This window comes from Papaver somniferum, chromosome 4 (assembly GCF_003573695.1).
Source record: "Papaver somniferum cultivar HN1 chromosome 4, ASM357369v1, whole genome shotgun sequence".
Taxonomy (NCBI): domain Eukaryota; kingdom Viridiplantae; phylum Streptophyta; class Magnoliopsida; order Ranunculales; family Papaveraceae; genus Papaver; species Papaver somniferum.
Window position 1 is genome coordinate 140,793,042 of NC_039361.1, and position 8,833 is coordinate 140,801,874.

The window sequence follows — 8,833 nt, forward strand, 5'->3', positions numbered from 1 at the left end:
GTTTGTAAACTATTTGCGTGAGCCAAGTCCGCGAACCGGCGAAGTTCTCAAACCCGAGAATTTATGCTGGAGTTTGTAAACTCTATCCAGTGACTTAAGTCCGCGAACTGATGAGTGCCAAATATTGCATATTTCTATACCTTTTTATTAGCTTTTAACTCATCTATTGCGCTTTAAAATCATATATTATCCCAAATTCTGTATTGTCTTTCTTTTCAAGAATAAATACTTGTACTAATTAATTTTGTGTTTTTAGATACTAAATAAAGCTTGGATGGATAGAGAAGCCAAAAGAGCGGAGAATTGGTGACAAGGGAAGAAAGACGACAAAGCTTCCGCTAGAAAGCAATGAAGAATATTGTTTGCACCTCATTCGCAAGTGAAGAATTTAGTTTGCAAGACTCAAAGACTAGGTGTGGGCTTGAGATATTAGCTTTGAAGAATATTTAGGCTTAGAAGAACATCTTCCAAGAGATAAAGTCCAAGAGATAAGACCCATACCCGTTTATATCATGAGCCGTTGGATTTGATACAGATCCTAAGCATCCAAGGCATATCCACACTTTGCATCAAATCTTGATACGCTGTCTCACACCCTAGCACCTACTATTCTTCCCCTACTCGAGCAAAACCAAACACTCCCCTTTGTATGACATTTTCATCTTCTCCAGACTCTGCAAACCATCACCTCCAGTTCGCCTCCCCCCATCAATCACTTCCACCTCCGACCAACTCTAAGCACGACCTACCTATCATCCATCCTTTGCAATCAATCAACCTCCTAGCTCTATCTATCTCCATCATAACTTCTTCTGTAACTCTAGAAGCTAGGGTTGAGAGAGATAAGGCTAGGATTAGCCTCAATAACTAAAAGCAAATATCAAATCAATGAGTTACATGGCAGAATTGCAAAGGGGGTTTGTTGGAAAATACGAATTTGAGTGAGTGGGTATTCTCTAATTTTTGAATTCATGGGATTGAGAAGAAATTTGGGTATAAATAGGGTTCTCTATGACTTGTATAATCATCTGAGTTTAGTTGGATCAATCACCAGCTTAATATAATTTGTGTTCTAAATTCATCTGCTATGGTTTAGATGAATCCTTAGTTTGCTACTTGTTATCCTGTTAGTGACAGTAACCTTGTTGTGCTTAATTGTATTAGAATAAAATTCAATCTTAGGACTTCAGTACTTTATTTTCACAGTGTATGCCATGTATCCATTGTAGTTAGAATAATATTGTGTTGAAGAACTACAACTCATGCTTAATCCCATATATTGATCTTTTGATTAGCTGTGCCCTGAAAAGACAACTAATACTTAGGAGAAATACCTTAGTTGCGATTGAATCATTCATATCAAAGAGACCTTAGATATACAGAGGATTGAGATCCCTTTTGTTATCAGATATAAGGACAAGGTTAGCTGAAGTTTCCATCTTTCCTTTACTGATTTGCAGCTTACTCTTGTATATAAGTATCTGGAATTTCTGCCATTGCTAGTGTAACTTAGTTGTTAATCCATCTGTCATATATTTTGCATTATCTTAAAACTTTCTATCTTTGCGTTCTGTAGCTCTTTAGCTTGCTGTAGATTAAGACTTTTTGTTTTGTTAATTCCATCTCAGTAGTGTAACCCATTTGTTTATATGATCTACATTTAGTTAGCTGTAGTTTTAATATTTCAGTTACTTCATTCACTGCATCATTGTTCAAATCATGTCTAGTTTGAGTTTTCTGCATCTGCAACTAAACTCATTTCGCAACATTTGTTTGTAATTCTGTAGTTCAGTTGTAGTTTGTTGAGTTCCTTTGTTTCGAAATTTTAAGCATACTACCATCTGTGTATTTCCATCAGTTGATCTCTGTCATCTTGTTACTGCCTGCTTAGTTTAGATTGTATATGTGTAACATTGCTAGACTGTAGCTTTTGTTTTGTAGCTTCCCTCTTCCTCTTATTGCTCCAACAGTTGTGAATATTCTAGTATAACTTAGCTCTTATAACTTTTGTAGTGAGTTAAACATTGGATTCTGTAAGCACAGTTGTATTTCTGCGTAATCTTGTACATGTTCCATTGCAACTGTGCAGCTGCTGATAAGTTTAATCTGTCCTGGTTAACAATTCAACAGAATAGTTTCAAAATCTCAGTTATGCTGTAGACTCTTCACAACCAATTTTAAACTGTATTGATATTTCCTGTCTTTGCTCCACCTGCGCACTTCTGGGTACTGAAATTACTCTTTGAGCTCAACAGGTACATGTGATACTGCATTGCGAAGTAAGGAAAGAAAGGAAAAGGAGCAGGACAACGTGTTTAACGAGCCTAAACCCGGTATGGTACTGGCGGTAGTGTTTTCAAAACTCATTACCTATTAGGACTGTATGAATGCTATCTGCCTGCTGAAACTAGTTTCGCTTTACATAACTTTGTCAAAAACCCTGCAACACCTCTGTTGTGCATGAACCTATGATGTTTGAGTAATTTATTTACTAGATGAAATTCGTATTTATGCGAGCATAACTCAGTTACTGAAAAATTTTATATGTCTGCACGTATGTGTGAATATGTTGCTACTTCCATGATCTTTACCTCCCTTATTTTCTCATTGTTGCTCGACTAATTTGTCAAGTATCTGCTGAGTTTGTCACGTCACTTTACTGGGTTTGTGTCTGTCCGCACCGCTTAGTCTCTGGATGACCTGCTAAATTTGATTTCTTAACCTCAACAGAACCTGTGCATGGTTTCATCCCTGAAACTCATTAAATCTGTGTGTAATTCTGTGCTTTGTTCATTGATACTTGCCTAAACAATATGCCAAGCTTGAATCTGTATGCAAATTCTGAGAACTAGCTTTTGAGCCTGTGAAAGTTAAGTGTGTGTTGGTTAACTGAATTTGTTGTTAATTGTAATAAGCTTGCATGATTGTGAATCTCTGAGCCTTCTAAGCACAACCTGTGACCTGAATTTGGCACCTACTTGTTGTTTCACTTTTTGGTCTGTTACTCTCGACAGAACCTGTGCATACGTCACTGAAACATAATGTCATTTTCATAAGCACTGATAGTTGATATTTGAGCAGCTTGTTGACCCGCTGAATCTGTCGAGTCTTGTGTGCTACTTCCAAGTTTTAACTTTTGATTCTCGAGACTTCCAGTCCCTGAACTGTGATTCACTTGCTTGTCTGAACTGCAGCATCAAAAAGCTGTATGTACAAATTCTAGGGCTAGCCTGTTGACCCTGTATTGTCCTCTTGTATTGCTTGAAACTGAGTTGCACATTTGTATCTTGGCTGAGTCGTACTACATTGTGGATCTGTGTGCATAAGTCTGAGAACTAGCTTTGGACTCTCATAGGCTTTGTGTCTCTGTATTGAGAGTTGCTTGTTGTCTGATTGCTATAACATGATGACTAGTATTTATGCTAGGCTATGATTGTTACCTTTCGTGACCAAACAAACCTACTAGTTAGAATTAGTCAAGAAGACATAGTTGACATACCCACTTCTGAATAGAACAGCCCTGACCAATTTGAAACCATGGGTGAAGAATTAAACCCGGACCGTAGTATGAAAGACCACATGTACCCAACTAGGGCAAGCCATCCCTCGTGCATTGTTTTACATGCTCGTAAGTTCGACATGTTAACTTAGGGTTGTCAAATACACATCAAAATCCACAACATCCCATTGCAACGTTGATGTTTCGCTACTTATGATTAAATTAAATCACCACAACAATTACGGATTACGGTTCAATAATCTAGCATTAGAATTGTAAACAAAATATGTAACTGGCCTTTTAAATACCCAGCAAACAATCCATGGTCATAAGCACAGTAAAAGACAAGCAATAAAACTATAAATTATCAAAAGCTCATGTCACATAGCTTTGAAATATCCCTAACCAAACAAGAGTTTAGCTGCACATCATAGTGGAGTTCATGGCAATATAAACAAATTGAAAACTTGAACTGAAAACCAATGAAGCAAACCCAAGCAGACAGCAGGTGGAATGGTGGCGAACAGATGGAGGTGGTATTGTGCAGTTGTTGCTGGCGGATGGAATGGTGATCGCGAATGAACTGCTGCTGAGTTGGTGCTGTAACTTCCTTTGGTCTCTGAACTGCCGATCCTGAAGTGCTGGTGCTGGTGGTATATGGAATGCAGGTGGTAGTGGTTTTGTAGATGGATTGGAGATGGATGTGTGCAGGTGGAAGGGAACTGGTGGTTATGGAGGCGGTGATGGAGATGGTAGGATAATGCAGGTGGTATGCAGATGGTGGTTGTGGTGGAGATGCAGTGGTGGAGATGGAATGGTTTGGAGAGGAGCAGAGAGCTCCTCTCTGTTGGCTGTGAACGGCAGTGGTAAGGGGTTATGGGATGATTTCTTGTTGTAACTTAGTTTCACTTTTACAGCTCAAAACTCTTGCCGCGGACTTGGATTCCACCCAAACTCAATTTCCTAAATTATCTGGACTTCTAAATCCTCTCCAGAATCTCAACCATTCATCTCTTTTCAAGGCACCAAAACCCAGAATTTCCACATATTTTCTCGGCTAATCTGAGCTCGGATTATTCCCTGACTTCTCTCTGTTAACCCAAAACTCTTAAACAGTTCGAACAAAACCTGTACTGACCCTCGGCAAATAATTAGAACCAAAAACTAGCCCCTGTCGTAACCTGGTTGCAAAACAGGCCACTCAGGCCTTTCTCAAACACCTCTTGTGTGATAAACGGTGATCAGGTTCCTTCTCCATTGCTTCATTTCTTGCTGCCAAATTCGAATCCCCTGCACACAATACAGATTCAAAACAAACCCATTCATTCTCTGTTATTTCATCATAAGTCATATGGCAGTAGCAGCATCCTGTCAAACCCAACATATATCAATCAAAGGCAACAACACATATTTGTCTTGCTGTGATTTTTCTGGTCTCAAAACCATGTAACAACTCGGACCCACTAGTCGCGTGTCCGAAGAATGAACCGACCCTTTCGCAAACAGCTACTCAGACCCTGGTTAACCGGTGGCATGGATTTGGTTCAGTGAACAATGGGAACTGCTGCATAACTGGTCATTCAAGCATTTCTACAAACAGATTATAGGCATGTTGCAAGCTGATGAGGATTATAACTCTGCTGAACTTGTAACCTATCACAGCTCCTTCCCTTCATTCATGAATTCATACACAGCAAACACACATTCCTAATCCAGTGTCACAACCAACCAAGATCAATGGCAGCATACCCATCAGTTGAGTCTTGGTTGTTTCTCCCAATATGACTATGACCAAACTCTAAAATCGAATACCCATCCTTCTTAATGCTCTTATGATGCTCCTTGTTGGTCTGAAACACGAAACTGCCCACTTGATTCTCCTACACAGTTCATAGAACTCACGGCACAGTATCTTTTTCTTCCCTGTTTGTCGTTCTCGGACAAGGTTCTTTTAACACCACAACTCGAACCACTTCTTCTTTCTTGTAGTCAATATCCTCTCCGAACCCTTGGCAGATAAGCCTTGAATCATGGCTTGCCGGTAGTATGACTCTTGAAAGTAGCTCTGGTTGAGCGTGCATAAGCTGGGACACGAACTGAATTGGAGAGAAACATCGACCTAGCTTTTAGTTATAAAGGTCGAGTGCTCCTTAACTATTTGTAGTCCGTCTTTAGTGAAGTAGCCAGCTGGTTACCCCTTATTCTGTGGCTGGGATCCAGATAACACTTGCCTCAGTTTTGTTCTTTCTATACCTATTTCTTATTCTTATAATCCAATTACTCCAAAATACCCGAAAATACAAGAGAAAATAGTAAAGAAAAGTATATGGAATTGATATTCAAATGATGTATTTTAAGCTCCTATCAAATTCCCCCACACTTAATCTTTGCTAGTCTTTGAGCAAACAAAACAAAACTAAAATACAACAACTCCATGTCGTCGAGGATATGGTTACTTTTAGCGAAAATTTAACAAGCCTTTAAACCCCTAGGTGTCCCTAGTGGACGAGTTATAGTCTCGTGAGGGCTTACTAGAGATATACCCACAAAACCTTACTCCAACTAAAAGCTATTTTTGAACAATAGAGGATAAACACTAAACTGGCTATTTAGTTGGCATCTAATTCCGACTCAGCTGAAATATGCCTCACCGTCGAAAAAAAATTCCATCTACTTAGAAAGGCTAGTGTTTATTCTAAATTTTTCAAAAATCTCTAAAAGTTAGAGTTTTGTATACGTCAGTTTTTTTCGTATGGAACCCTATCCCCGCACTTAAATCAAACATTGTCCTCAATGTTTCAAACCATTGCAAAAATAATAAGAGGAATACTTGAAAAAGACAAGGGAATAAGAATTGGAATTGTTCACCTGATTGACGCATACGAGTATTGCTCAAAATAGATTTCCCCATATATCAACAATTTGAATTTGGGGATCCACCCACAAAACAATCTGCATATCGAGCATTGGCTTCACAAGAATATTAGCAAATGGTGGGAAAAGTAAAATTATCATCCCACGAGAGTCACCCCCACACTTAGTCTTTGCTACACTCGGAAGTGTAAACAAAACATAAGTGGAAGGAACTTCCATTGATTCCTCCTAGCGAACCTGCATGGTGTTAGACTCAAACACATATGGTGGATACTTAAAAGAAAGAAATTCGTATAATATTTTTGAAGCACACAATTCCAACCCCAAATGAAGTATCTTCCTAAAAGTCGGGTTAACAACTCTATGAGAAACTGCTTCAAGTTTGGGAGGATCATCGTTAGATAGAGATTCACATAAAGGGTTAGACAAAACTTGCAAAACCTCATGTATTACTGGATCCTCGGTACTGCTGGATAGTTCCGTTCCCACATCACAAGTATCATTATTCTCATTCAACCGTTTTTCATCAGTTCCTTCTATATTTATAACTTGCAAATCTTCATCATCAGAATCGAAATTTGCTCCAAATAAGTCATCGTAATCCCTACGGTCTTCATCACAAGTTGACTTCTCATTCAAAGTATTCGCAATCTCTGAATTAGGGGTGTTATTCACAAAGAAGTCATAATCATCATCTCTCTCATATACAACATAAGTCTTACCATTAATAACTTTAGTGTTTCTAGACTCACTTCTTCCTTTTGAATAGGTGAATGATCATTATCACGATCAAGAGTTGAGATAGTTACACCATCATTATCAAAATTTAAGGATTCGTCTTCTTCGGAATCATCATACTCTATATTGGCATCCATGGGAATATTAGAATGAGTTTGAACCTCTTCCTTGTTCCGCTCTTCTTGAATTTGTTTCATGCCATTTCTGATGTTGTCTATATTCTGTTGAAGTTCTTGGAGTGATTCATTGTAGCTTAGCTGAAATTCACAAAATTGTTTTGTTGTTTGAATCATCTGTTGCATCACGGGAATAGCAGCTTCAACAAAACTATCAAATTTCTGATTGTAAGATTCCTCCTCTGAACTTGGGTGAACACCACTTTCACTCAATACATAGTTTCCAGCCCAAGTCGCATCCCGTTGAATAGGTGAATGATCATAAAAACGATCAAGAGCTGGGCTAGACTCATTGTAACAAGCTCTGGTTGGTTGTCTACCAAGTTGTACCACTGCCTTTAGCTCATAAAGAATGTTATCGAGCATCTGCACATGTCTAGGATTAAACTGATTAAAAGTACAACTATCCTCCCATCCTTGTGATTGTTCATCATATCCAAAAGATTTGTTTTGATTATATCCTAAGTATGGTTGGAAGTCATAAGAATAAGGTTGAGAATTAAAATCACCATAATATGCATGGTTTTGTGAACCATATGCATTACTGTCAAAAGAATTCATCTTGAAAATTATGCACACAACTAGTTTAGAGACTTACCTCTTGTTCCCAATTGTGCACACACTTACCTGAAAAATAAGATTCTCGGCAAACAAATTAGTAAAAGAAAATATGAAAAATAAATGCAAAATCAGAAAATTAAATAACAACTCAAACTACCGACTGCTCCCCGGAAGCGGTGCCAATTTTGATGAGGTGTCAAACTCATAAAAAAAATATTCCTTACTCTTCTTTAAACTAACTAGTAGTATACGGATAAGTAGGTTCGTTCCTAAGGGAGAGTTGAGTCTAAGTTGTCGATTAAATATCTGAAAATATTGAATAATGCAAAAACTACAAACAAATATGAAAGTGGACAATGAGAATGAGAATGATTATGGGTTCTTTCTACACTAGTGAACATGAATCTTCTTCAAAATACATTTACTAACAATCCTAGACAAGTTATAAGTTCAAAAACTCTATTAAACTCCAAAGTCACTTCGTAGAATAAGTTCTTTACTCGTGTCTAGTCAACACTTTGAATAAGCTCTCTAGTGTAACTTAACTAACCGGTATGTTCTATGAGTTGGATTGATCCTAACCACATGCTCGTAAGTTCGACATGTTAATTTAGGGTTGTCAAATACACATCTTCTTTTTGTCCACAATTTTGTGGAGTCTCCAGAAATTATTAGGAAGGTGTTCCTTCCAACCATTCAACGTGTGCAGGATTTCACTCTTTATTCCTATCTGCACACATGAGAGACTAAAAAAGCGGTCTTTTTGAGTGCAATTATCATAAAACCTTATTGGTGAGGTAGAAGTCGAGGCTTGTGATAACTCTCGAACCCGAACTCTTTCATATGGTATGGTTATTTCTCGCTCAACTTTTAAGGATGAGAATGCGTTCTTTGGTATTTCTAACTTCGTGTTACTAGCATGCCGAAACTTTATGTCCTCATAGATCCTTGGATGCTTAGGACTCCATTACGCTCTGAAGTTGGA

General features: G+C 38.1%; 1 long non-coding RNA gene across 1 annotated transcript; it reads left to right on the plus strand.

Annotated features, from left to right (window-relative positions):
* The first annotated feature begins 680 nt into the window (after positions 1–680).
* Positions 681–3,415, plus strand: LOC113271385. Its single transcript, XR_003322131.1, has 2 exons — positions 681–941; positions 2,256–3,415. It is a non-coding gene; the product is annotated as an uncharacterized LOC113271385 (long non-coding RNA).
* Positions 3,416–8,833: the final 5,418 nt, after the last annotated feature.